At 51.4% G+C, this 12371-nt stretch overlaps 1 protein-coding gene and 1 long non-coding RNA gene across 2 annotated transcripts in view; one reads left to right on the top strand and one right to left on the bottom strand.

The window, feature by feature from the left end:
• The window catches only part of PLXNA1 (plexin A1), a 260073-nt gene that overhangs the window by 181626 nt on the left and 66076 nt on the right, over positions 1-12371 (bottom strand).
• On the top strand, positions 4494-11544 carry LOC103096825 (uncharacterized). Its single transcript, XR_470820.3, has 3 exons — positions 4494-4600; positions 4977-5128; positions 11181-11544. It is a non-coding gene; the product is annotated as an uncharacterized LOC103096825 (long non-coding RNA).

Raw genomic sequence — 12371 nt, 5'->3', positions numbered from 1 at the left:
AGAAACTTCCTGAAAGTCCACCCCCGCCCCCCCCAGCAGACCCCAGACCGTGCTTTTCGAGGGCTTAGAGGAAATCTGGTAGAGTGAAAATGAGCCCACCTGGGAGTCTGTGGTCCCCAAGACCAGGGAGGTGGAGGCGGCCGCAGGCTCCCAAGAGATGGAATTCTGACTAGGCCAACCAGGCAGCCTTCCTAAGCCGGGCATGAGTATGGGGAGGCAGGGAGCGGAGGGTCAGTCAGTCAGAACCAGTCCGTCGGAGTGGGGCTGGCCTCCGTCTGGGGGAGATAAGGAGATGTGATCTGCCTGCTTAAAGGAGCCCTGAACGCGGTCCTCAGGAGAACTGGGTCTGAAGCTCTGCTCTGGCATTCACTAGCTGTCTATCTGACCGTGAACACAGCGCCCCTTCTCCGTGGCCTTAGTTTACTCGTCTGTGAAATGGAGACAACAAACTACTTGAATCACCTCCCTTACACAACTTACTGTGAAATCAGCTGTGATCCATCGAGTTCACAAAAGCCTAGAACTGAAAGGTTCCATAGTGCAACCTCCTCATTTTATACAACAGGCAGCTGAGTTTGGAGAAACTGGCTGATTGGCACCACATCACCAGAGTCACAGAGCTGGGGTTTGCCAGTTCCTGGGCTGGTGTCCCTTCCACGGCACCCCACTGTGCCTTAAAGGACTATAGTGGAGACGGGCTTCACTGCTTGTCAATAATGTACTAGCCCAGGGGCAGCGGGGCGGTACAGGAGAGAGAGCGCCAGGCCCGGAGCTGGGAAGACCCGGGTTCAAACGGGACCTCAGACACTTAGCTCCCATTTGCCTAGCCCTTGCCCTTCCGTCTTGGAGTTGCTATCAAGACAAAAAGTAAGGTTAAAAGAGAATATATCTGCCCAACATCAAGAGCATCCATATAAATCTCAGAACCTAAGATGAATGGGAGCCCCAGGACACCGGAGACCCTGGGTTCCAATCCTGGATCTGCTTCTTTTTTCCTTGTAGCAGTCCTGGGCTTCGGTTACTTCATCCACAAAATGCTATGGTCCAGCCGATGGCCAAATTCTCCTCCGGTTCTAACGCCTGGGAGGATCCAGAAGAGGGACAGCAAAGGTTAAGTCCCCAAAGTTAATTGCTGGTGATTAATAAGAGAACAAGGGGCCAGTTAGGCTATCTCCTAGAGCCCCCGGCTGACGTGTGACAGGAATGATCCCAGGGGGCCCCGAATGGGAGGCTTGGCTAAAAGGAACCACCCGCCTCTCCATTTTCCCCAGATTCCCCAAAGGGAAGAAGAAGAGGATGGGGGAGGGGGGAGTCTTATGACTCTTACTCACTAGCAAGGCCCCAGAGCCATTGGGACTGTGCTGGAACAAGCCTTATTGGAAGGGCTGTGGGAAAAGGATTTCCAAGAGGAAGAAAGAGCCCCTCCCAGGGAAGGCTGGCGTTCAATCTCCCTAACCCAAAGGCCCATTCCTAAGGAGGGGCTGGGGCCTAGAGAGGCCCAGCAAGCCAGAGAATGAGTCAGTGAACTACAAAGGAAAAGCTCAGAAAAGGAGAGAGATGACAGACAGACAGACAGACAGACTAGAAACGGCTAGACATATGACAGAGAGACCTGAAACCAGGAAAGCTTGAGTTCCAATCTAGCCTAGGCCAGTTCCCAGCTCTGTAACCTCGGGCCAGTCCCTTAACCTCTATCTGCTTCAGCTTCCAAACTTGCAGAATGGGGATTAGATAATGGCCCCTGCCCATCAGAGTTTTTGTGAGGACCGAGTGAGATCATATTTGTAAGGCACGTTACAAACCTCAAAACTCTCTATAAATGCTGGCTGCAGATGAATATTCAGAGAGACCCAGACGGACAGACTAGCATTTATCCAGTGCTTCCTTGGTGCCAGTGTCAGCTCCCATAAGATCACAGGATTTTAGAGCTACAACTCTCAATTTAGAGAAGGGAACTGAGAAAAGAAAAGATCATACAGGCTTTCAACCCCTAAACCCTAGGTTCTGTATATCACCCAACACTGTCTTTCCTCATCCCTAAAGCTTCTGGAAAAAAACACACTTTAATTTCTGTCTTAGAATCAATATTACATTTTGGTTCCAAGGCATAAGAACGGTCAGGGCTAGGCAGCTGGAATTAAGTAAATGACTGGCCCAGGATCACACAGCCCGGAGTGTCTGAGGCCAGATTTAAACCCAGGTCCTTCCACCTCTGCGCCTGGTGGCTCTCTATCCACTGTACTACCTAGCTGTCCCTCCCTAAAGCGTTAAGAAATACGGTTTCCCTCTCCCCTTTCCCATCTGCTGATCGATTATTATCCTCAACACCCCGACCTCAGCATAGGCCCCACTACAGTACAAACACAGTGACCACACCCAGGGCCCAAAAGGGAGCCTTCTCTCCTCTCCACAGCCACCCAGTAGCCAGCAGTGAGGAAGCCCCAGGTCCCCTTCGGGAGGAGCTCAGAATATACTAGGGAGGGGTGCAGGGAGGGGAGAAATTCAACCTAGTCAAAAAGAAAAAAACTTATTAGATTTTTTTCTTTCTGACCAAATCTATTTCACTGGCATAAGGTGCTCCCAGTGAAAACACTCCCTCTAGCACTGTCAGACCAGCAGCTGCTCTGCCGCAGACAGACGTCTTAGGGAGGTTTGGGCATTTGGGCATTGAGAGGTTAAGGAACTTGCTGAGGACCCAGAATGTGTCTGCATCCCAGGATGCCCTCACCCAAATCCCAAAGGGAAACGGAAGGGCTGGGCACTGCTGGAGGGACTGGCGAGGGATTCCCTTCTCCAACCGAAGGGCTCCCTGGCCCTGAAGGCCGGCTGACACCTGGGAAGTACAGAATGAGAAGGGAGGGCCACAATCAGCAAGGTCGGAACCAGGAACAGCTCCTGGGAGAAGACGGACCTGAGGACACACCAGCAAGACGCCAGCAGCCATGAGGCAGTGTGACCCCAACACAGCCACCTCCCCAGGCCAGAGCCACCCCAGAGAGCACTGTAGTGGACACCCCAGAGGGCACCAGAGCCCACCACCACCACCACCCCAGAGGGCGCTGCAGTGGGCACCATAGCCAATCCTTATACCATGCCGGAGCCACCCCAGAGGGCACTTCAGTGGGCACAATACCAGAGGGCACTGCAATGTGTACCACCCCAGAGGGCACTGCAGTGGGCACCATAGCCAATCCTTATACCATGCCAGAGCCACCCCAGAGGGCACTGCAATGTGTACCATCCCAGAGGGCACTGCAGTGGGCACCATAGCCCAACCCCACTACTACAACAAAGGGCACTGTAGTGGGTGGGCACCATAGCCAATCCTTATGCCATGCCAGAGCCACCCCAGAGGGCACTTCAGTGGGCACAATACCAGAGGGCACTGCAATGTGTACCACCCCAGAGGGCACTGCAGTGGGCACCATAGCCAATCCTTATACCATGCCAGAGCCACCCCAGAGGGCACTGCAATGTGTACCATCCCAGAGGGCACTGCAGTGGGCACCATAGCCCAACCCCACTACTACAACAAAGGGCACTGTAGTGGGTGGGCACCATAGCCAATCCTTATGCCATGCCAGAGCCACCCCAGAGGGCACTTCAGTGGGCACAATACCAGAGGGCACTGCAATGTGTACTACCCCAGAGGGCACTGTAGTGGGCACCATAGCCAATCCTTATGCCATGCCAGAGCCACCCCAGAGGGCACTTCAGTGGGCATAACACCAGAATGCACTGCAATGTGTACCACCCCAGAGGATACTGCAGTGGGCACCATAGCCCAACCCCACCACCACACCAGAGGGCACTGCACTGGGCACCATAGCCAATCCTTATACCATGCCAGAGCCACCCCAGAGGGCACCATAGCCCACAACCACCACCTCAGAGCCAACCCAAAGGGCATTGCAGTGGGCACCACCCCAGAGGGTACTGCAGTGGGCACAACACCAGAGTCACCCCAGAAGGCACTGCAGTGGGCAGCACACCAGAGCTCCATGGAGCAGCATGGCCCCGCATGGGGGCCCCACACCAGCCACCACACAAGGCAGACACAACTCACTCGCCACAGGAGGGCCCCTGACTGCTCCAGTGACCCTCCCCCTCCTTCCCCTCCCCCCCAGCCTGGCGTGCAGCTGAAATTGGCAGGTCTGAAATTAATTGACTACAATTTTACACAACAATACATTTAGCAGGGACCTGGCCCCGGGCCAGCCTGGCTCCCAGAGGCTCCCTAGACACTTTTTAAAGCCCAAGGAAAGAAAAAGCCATAAGAGAAGGGAAGGAAGGAAGGAGAGAAGCAGGAGGGGGAACCCTCTAATTGCACTAGGAATCTGGGGAAGGCAGGTCCCCCTACAGGGCTCCCCCACTTCTTCCCTCCTCCTCCCCCTTTCCTCCTGCCAGCCCCCACCCCCAGCCCGGCAGGGGCCCTCCCTTTCCTGGCCTTTCCTTCCCCATCTCCAAGTCCCATATTCCCAGGGCAGCAGGGGAGCTGGCCCATGAGCCTCCCATCCTGGGGGTAGGCCAGGCCAGCAAGGTCACCATGGCAACTGGGGCCTCAGGGCTCCAGGGCCAAGCCTGGGCCAGAAGGAAAAAGGTTAAAAAAAAAAGGGGGGGGGGGCGGGGAAGGAATAAGGCCACACATTTCCAAATGGCTCAGAGCAGGCCTCTGGCCTGGTGAGTGGGGCGAGCAGGGGGAGGGGGGTCCTCAAACAGTGGACCCCCACTCACTAATCATCTCTATTATTATTCTATTATTATCCCACTGAGCTGGGGGCTGAGGCAGGGGCCACACAGTGTAAAGTCTGTGGAAAGGTTCAGGTGTCCGTGTGGGCTGAACCACAAACAAGAAGAGACCTAAGTCGCATGGAATGGGGTCTTAGAACATGCCAGAGTGCCATGGAGGCTTAGAATACAGTCAGAAGGGCCTTAAAACACGAAATGTTGGAGCTTGACCCATTCTCTGCTTGCAGAATGCCAGGGCTGGAAAGGCCCGGAGATTAAAGAATGTCAGCGCTCCAAAAGGCTGTAGAAGGAGAATGGCAGAGCGGAGAGATCTCACAATGTGGAAGGGGAAGAGCACCGGACCTTGGAGACAGCCCAATCCAAATCTCTTCTTTTACAGGTGGGAGCCGGAGGCCCAGAGGGTAAGATGCTTGTCTCTGGTCCCAGAGCTGGCTCAGTGCAAGGCTGGCATTCGAATGGGGGCCCCTCTGCCTCTCCTAAAGGACATGGGAGAGCTGGGCATGCCTGGGTCCAATCATTTGAGAGAGCAAAGCTATCGGAGTTCAGGGGGAAAGCAGAGAGCCCCTTCTGGCAGCAGAGCTTGACTGGGGGTGGAGGGGGCTCAGATCAGAACGGATACAAAGGAGAGGGGAAAGTATTAGGGAAGGAGGGTCAAGAACACCAAGGGCAGGCTGGAAGGGCTTCAGCTCTGGAACAGAATCTGGGGAAGGTGTGGAGCTGACCCCAAGCCAAAGCTGGAAGAGAGATCCCTGTTTATTTTACCCCTGTGGTAAACTGAACCGTACAGGAAGGAAGGCTGGGGTTTGGGGATGGTTTGTTTGTGGGTCGGTTTGAATGCTCACACAAAGCTAAGTCTGGACAGGGTCCTCCGAGTTTCAGAGGCTGCCAGAGGCAGAGATGGGATTTCCCCAAAAGACAGTCAGGAATTTCATGACTGACAGAGCCTCAGGTCCAAAAGGGAGTTTAGGGAGTGAAGTAACTATTCCAAATCCTTTATTTTACCTAAGGGGAGGGGAGGGGAAGAGGAGGAGGGCCACCCTACCCCCTGCAGCAGCCAGGCTTCTCTATTAGAACGGAGGTGCTTTGGCAGAGTAAAAAGATCTGTCAGGAGTTAGAGGGCCTGGGTCTGAAGCCTGGCTGGGCTACGTAAGCCCTGTGACCCTGGCTAAATCACTTCCTCTTTCTGGGCTTATTTCCTCACAAAATGAGGAGATGGGACTAGATGGCTCTAAAGTTCCTTTAGCAAGCTCTAAGCCTATTATTATGAGTCTAGAACTCTTGGGGGGGGGGGGGGTAAGCTTCATTTTCATCCCTCCAGGACTCTAGAAACTTTGCTCTTTTGGGGCTGGGGGAGGAATTCTTGAGAAACAGCTGTGGCTGAAGCACTCCCTCTTCCAAAGGGAAGAGAACTGCCTCTAGAAGATGACTCTCACCCTCCTTCTCCCTTAACTAGAAGCCTTAAACACACAGGTATGGGGAGAAGGGGCACAGCAAGAAAGAAATACAAACTAGAAGGGCTTAGTCAGTCAACAAGCATTTATTGACTTGGCACAGTGCCAAGAACCATGCTGGTCCTGAGGCACTGGGAGGTAGGAGAAGAGCTAGGAGTGATTTGGGGTCCCCTCCATCCCTTCCATCCGGGGAGAGCTGAGCCAAACCATCGCTACTACCTACCAAGTGGTCACACTCTAGCAGTGGCAGTACCAGCTTATCACAGTGTACAAAGGAAGGACATTGAGCAGGATTTGCCCAGATTTCTCCTCAGCTGAATCCTACCATTCAAGGCTCCTAACCTTCACCAACAACAACTTGGCTTGTGCTGCTGATCCTCGGCCTAGAATGCCCTCTCACTAAACCCTGCCTGCCCCATCTGTTCTCCAGCTCCTCCAGGGAGGGAACTTGCCCTGATTCTCCCTCCTACCTCTCTCTTCTAACTTCCCGTACAGCCTCTGCACCAAGTGTCCGGAAATAATGTAAGTAGATTGGTTTTCAAGGAAGAAAACCCCCAGATCAAAGCTTGTTTCAGTTCCTTCCCAGTTATGGGAACTGTGGGGCCATCCTCTGCTCTCTGACCACAGTTGCCTCAACTGTAAAAGGAGTGGGAAGCTACGGGACCTTTGAGGTCCCTTCTGGTGGCTCTGATTTAATGATTCCATGGCCGTGATGACCCTCTGCTTCATATTTTAATCATCCTGGGGTCTGTCTAGTCCTTATTACTAGACTATAAACTCCTTGAGAGCAAGCACTCTCTTATTCACTTGCTACTCCTCCCCACCCCCCAGAACGCTGGTCCCCGGGCTTTGTACCTAGCAGGTGCTCAATAGCAAAGAAAAGAAAGAATGAATGCTCTCCTTTCCCTCTCCGCTGCTTCGGACACAAATGATTCTGTTGTACCCTGTCCTGGAGTCCCCCACACCCAGCAGCGCAGTGACTGGGGAGGCAAAGTGCTTAATGAACAAACTGACTGATCCAATGAGCAGAGTTCTCCAATCTGGAAATTCCCTCCCCAAATGCTGATCACAACCTATTCATGTCTGCCCGAGGAGAGCCCCAGGACAAGCAGCACCCAACAGAGGGAGAAGGGAGACAAGTTAATTATCCAGCACCTGCCACATGCCAGGCTTCATGCCAAGCATTTTACAAATATTGTCTCATCTGATCCTCACACCATCCTCGGAGGGCAGGTGCTGTTATTTCTCCATTTTACAGTTAAGGAAACAGAGGCAGACAGAGATTAAAGGACTTATTCAGGGTCAGGTCACTAGCGAGGATCTGAGGCTACCTTTGAACCCAGGTCTTTCGTGGCTCTGCTGACCTCTGTACGCGCCACCTGGCTGGGTAGAGAGGCCCTCGGGGAGGGATAAGAGGAGAGACAGAAACCCCTTGATCTTGAGCAGTGAGCACACCGTGCGGTGTGAACCAGGGCCCCACACGCCGGCCCTGCCAAGCCTGGACCCTCCTGCTGTCTTCTCTCTTGTGGGCTGGCTCTGACAAGTCCCTAGGAGGTCCCTGAGGCAGCCTCTTCATGCAGCTTTAGAAACTGAGGCAGCGCATCAAAGTGAAGCGACTCCTCCACATGCTAGTGACAGAGAGAACCGCAGCTGTCCAGAGAACATAGCCAGTGAGTCAGGCTGGGCTTCTGGGGCACCGCAGGGGGTTAAACGGAGTTAATGACTGTAAAATCAGACGAGCTCAGCCTCCGACGCTGTGAACCAGAAATGTCCCTGGGAGGCTTGGCCCTTCCTAAAAGTTCCTGAGGGAAGAGGGGGTGATGCCTGGAGGGGAAGGGAAGGGCACAGCCCTAAACGGAGCCGCCTTCCAGTGGCAGGGGCACGGAGCCTGGGCCAATGAGTCCTCCCTGGAAAATTATGATTAATTACTCCCATTTCTAAAGGGCTTTCTCAGCAATAACCTGGCGAGAGAAGAGAATCACAGCAGTCAATATACAGGCAACGACCCATCTCCAAAGACTTTCAATGAGGGGTCAAGGAAGATAGCATGGCATTGGGAGGCTCCCCCCAAAGTCATAACTCTGTGACCTTAAACAAGTCACTTCCCTTCTCTGGACCCCGGGTTTACTATCTGTATAATGAAAACACTAGATTACGTGATCTCTGTGGTCCCTTCCAGGCTTAGCATACTCTATCCATCAATCAGTCAATCAATAAACATTTGTTAAGCATCTACTCTGTGGCAGGCACTGTGCTAAGTGTGAGGCATGCCAAAAGAGATCCAAAACTGCCCCTGCCTTTGAGGAGCTCCCAGTCTAAGGAGGAGGAAAACAAGCAAATATGTATGTACAAATAAGCTCTGGAGAGAAGAGGAAATGCTTAAGAGAGGGAAGGAGCTAGAATGGAGACAGCTCAGGAAAGGATTTCTGCAGAAAATTCCTTCCAAGTTCTGACATCCTACATTCTAAGACCTCTGGCAATCTCTAGCCTGAGTTACCTCCAAGTTCTAGCACTGTGTGTTCTGACATTCCAGGATTCCTGATCAAGCCTGAGCATCACAAGGCCAGTTTTCCCACAGATCTTCCAGGGGGGAGGAGGGGGGGGGGCTGATCAGTAAGAGAAGAGGGAGGCACACAGCTACCCTGGGATAAGAATAGAAAACCAACCCAACCAACTCGGGAAATAGCAGGAGAGGGAAATCAAAGTGGAATAAAACCGGAAACCAACTACCTGGAACCCTCAATTAACCAGAATGTTTTTGCTGTGCTTGAGGAGGCTAGTGACCGGTAAACAAGCTGAGATCCGGGATTCACTCCAAAATAAACCCAACTCGCAGCCTATGTCCCAGGGTCAGCAAAGAGTCTGGTCAGGGATTCCCTGTTTTTTTCCTTTGACCAGCATTTCACTACAACCCTTTTGGCAAAAGGGGGCTGTGGAGCCCTAAAGGATACAGGGATACAGGGATACAGAGAGATACAGATACTGCTAGAGAAATAGAGATAGAAAGATGTAGAGATATAGGGATACAAATAGACACAGATACAGTCAGTCCTTCCAATAGACTCAGGATGAGAAAAGGACCCCAGTGACGGATTCAGCTTTTATCCTGCTTAGCTGACTAGCCAGGAAAGGACCTGATTTCCTCTTCTAAATGCTTTTGGCATAAAATTGCACTGGAGAAAGCCACAAGGGGAGCAAGGCAGAGAGAAGAGGAGTCAAAGCTGTGGTTGGAAGAGGGAAAGGGGAAGCTGTCTCAGGACACGACCTCTGTCTCCTACTTCCTCCCCTGGAGAATCACTCGTGACCCTCTCCCTGAAAATGCAGGCACAACACCTGGCTCCCATTTAGACCTTTCACTAGCTCGTCTGACCTTGATGAGAGCCCAGTGACAGAGAATGAAGATGCTCACCCCCGTCCAGGATACGAGAAGAGATCCAACAAGTACACAAATAACGCTGGCATGAAGGACAAGAAAGTGACTAATAGTCCAGAACTTATTAAGCCCCTACTATGTGTCGGGCAATGTGCCGAGCCCTGGGGATTCAAAAAAGAGCAAAAGAGGGTCTGTGGAAGGGGGGAGGCAGGGAGAGAAGGGACAGCATGCAAGCAAACAGGACAAATTGCAAATAATTAATTGAAGGAAGGATCCAGCAGGGAGGGCTGAAAAGGCTTTTTGAGGAAGGTGGGACTTGAAAAATGCCAGGAGGGAGAACATGCCAGATGAGGGGGGTCAGCCATCCTCAGGAGATGGCAAGTCCCATCCAAGAAACAGTGAGGAGGCCAGTGTCACTGTACAGGGAGTACATGGAGGGGAGGAAGGTGTCGGAAGGCTAGAGAGGAAGGGGCTGAGTTAGAGAGAGATTTCTAAGCCAAATTTCTATTTGATCCTAGAGGTAACAGGAAGCCCCTGGAATTGATTGAATGGGCCAGAGGGAGGATATGATTAAGGAACACAGAAACAAAGCCTTATAGAAATAAAGATGATGGATCACTTCTGTCTGGGGAAATTAGAGAAGTCTTCAGGGAGGAAGAGGGCCGTGGAGCTGGGCCTTAAAAGAAAAGTATGGTTTCTGTGTGCTGAGATGGGAAAGGAGTCAGGAAACTGGGGTTTGTCCAGAGAATCCCAAATAGTCCAGATTGGCCAGATCTTAGGGGACATGAGGTGGAATCATGAGAGATGAGGCTGGTCAAAGGGCCAAGATTAAACAATGGTAAACCTTTCAGGCTATGCAATTTACCAAGTCAACCCAAACTGACAAAAATCTGAATGTCTATTAGAGGGCCCAGAGGACTTGAGAGCCAGAAGATCCAAGTTCAGGATCTGCTACCACTTAACCATGACCTTGGGCAAGTCATTCTCCCAATGTGTGCCTCAGTCTCCTTCTTGATAAAACGACAGGGCTGGGATAGATTCATACATAGAAAGGCTTCATAAAATTGCAGAGTTGAAAGACACCTTAAAGACAATGTTCCCCATCTCCCCCTTAGTCTACAGAAAAGGAAACTGAGAGAGTATAATGCCTTTAGGATGCTTATCAAAATCCCTCTGTATTTTGTGTGCTGGCTCAAGCAGGGATAGGTAGGAATTCGAAGGGGGTAACTTGGTAGAGTTGGAGTATGAGGATGACTAAATCCAAGAGATTTATCAAATGTTCAGGCTGAAGCAATTCACTAAAAAGGATGTCTGACTAGGCAGCAGCATGTCTTAAGTTCAACTCTGGGTTCTGCCCCAGCCGGATGGGTGCCCCAAGGGAGCCTGAGACTCAGTGTCCTCCTCTGTAAAATGTCTTGATTACACTAGATGCCATCCAAGGGCCCTTCACAGGCTCCAATTCCATGATCCTAAGGCCTTAACTCTCTATGTAAATGTGAGTTATTATTATGATAAGCTACAGTTGCATATCGTAAGAGCATGATAAACCGATGTTGGCATCCTGTCCCCCACACCAGCCTCTAAAAGGCTGTGCTTTCTTTCCACAGGCCGGTCATTCATTCCCCGCTCTTCAAAAGCCCTGGGTGCCTCGCAGGCCTCTGCTCTCCCTTCCCCATCGTGACTGTGTCCTTGACTGGGAGGCCACTATGAAGAGCCCCTCTCCAATATGGAATGTGGTCCCGTGACTACCTCGGGGTTAATACACAATAAATATGTATTATGACAAGCTTCCTAAGGGCATCTGATAACAAGGAGCCATTTTATTAACAAGAAGCATTTTTCATTTATCTGTCCCCTTTTAATCAAGTGCTCAAAGCACTTTACAGACATCCGAGCACCCGATGTTATTAATAAATACTGTTTGTTGACGGTGATGGGATGCCTTTTAACTGATGGGCAAACTGTGACACATTAAAGGGGAATGAATAAGCCAAGTTCAGACTGGAGGCAGAACCAGAAAGGAATTCAGAGAATCAAAATGCTAGGTAAGCCCTGACCCTAACCCCCAAGCTATTATAGCCCAAATCAGGGCCTGGGCCAGCCTCAGACCTTCACCATCATTCACAGAGATGCTGCAAGGACCAGCCAGAGGAGGCACGTGATGGGGATGAGTAGAAGACAACATCTGTGCCTCCCATGGTGCCTAAGTCAGGGATGAGAGCATTGGAGAAGGGAAGGGAATACGCCACTTCTACATCTCCTCCTGGGGGCCTGGCACTGTGCTAAGGGCCAAGCATAGAGCATCTCATTCAATACTCACAAGAAAGGAGAGGTGGGGGCTCGTTTTATCTCATTTTTATAGCTAAGGAAATGAAGCAAACAGAGGTTAGGTGACTTGCCCAGGATCACCTAGCTAGGAAATGTCTGAGGCCAAATTTGAAGTTGGGTCCTCCAGGCTGTGGGCCCACAAGGCTCTATCCACTGTTCAACCAGCTGCCTCAATTATAGTGCAGAGGGGGAAGGAAGGAGCAAGTAACGATTTGTTGAAAGGAAATGAACCCTGAAACTGAACACTACATATAATGATCAAGCCCGGTCCCCGAGAATTGTTGGAGGGAAATGAACCCTGAAACTGAACACTGTGTGTAATGATCTCACTTGGTCCCCGAGAAGAGATGAGAAAACACACAGCCCTTGTCAGGTTTAACATGAAATATATACTGGCAAGCTCAGGGTAGACCCAGAATTGCTTTTTTTTTTCTTCTTTTACCTGAAGCAGTCATTATGAGGTATGGATA

Source organism: Monodelphis domestica, chromosome 7 (assembly GCF_027887165.1).
Source record: "Monodelphis domestica isolate mMonDom1 chromosome 7, mMonDom1.pri, whole genome shotgun sequence".
Lineage (NCBI taxonomy): Eukaryota > Metazoa > Chordata > Mammalia > Didelphimorphia > Didelphidae > Monodelphis > Monodelphis domestica.
Note: the sequence above shows the minus strand (reverse complement) of the source record. Positions and strands in the feature narration are given on the sequence as shown.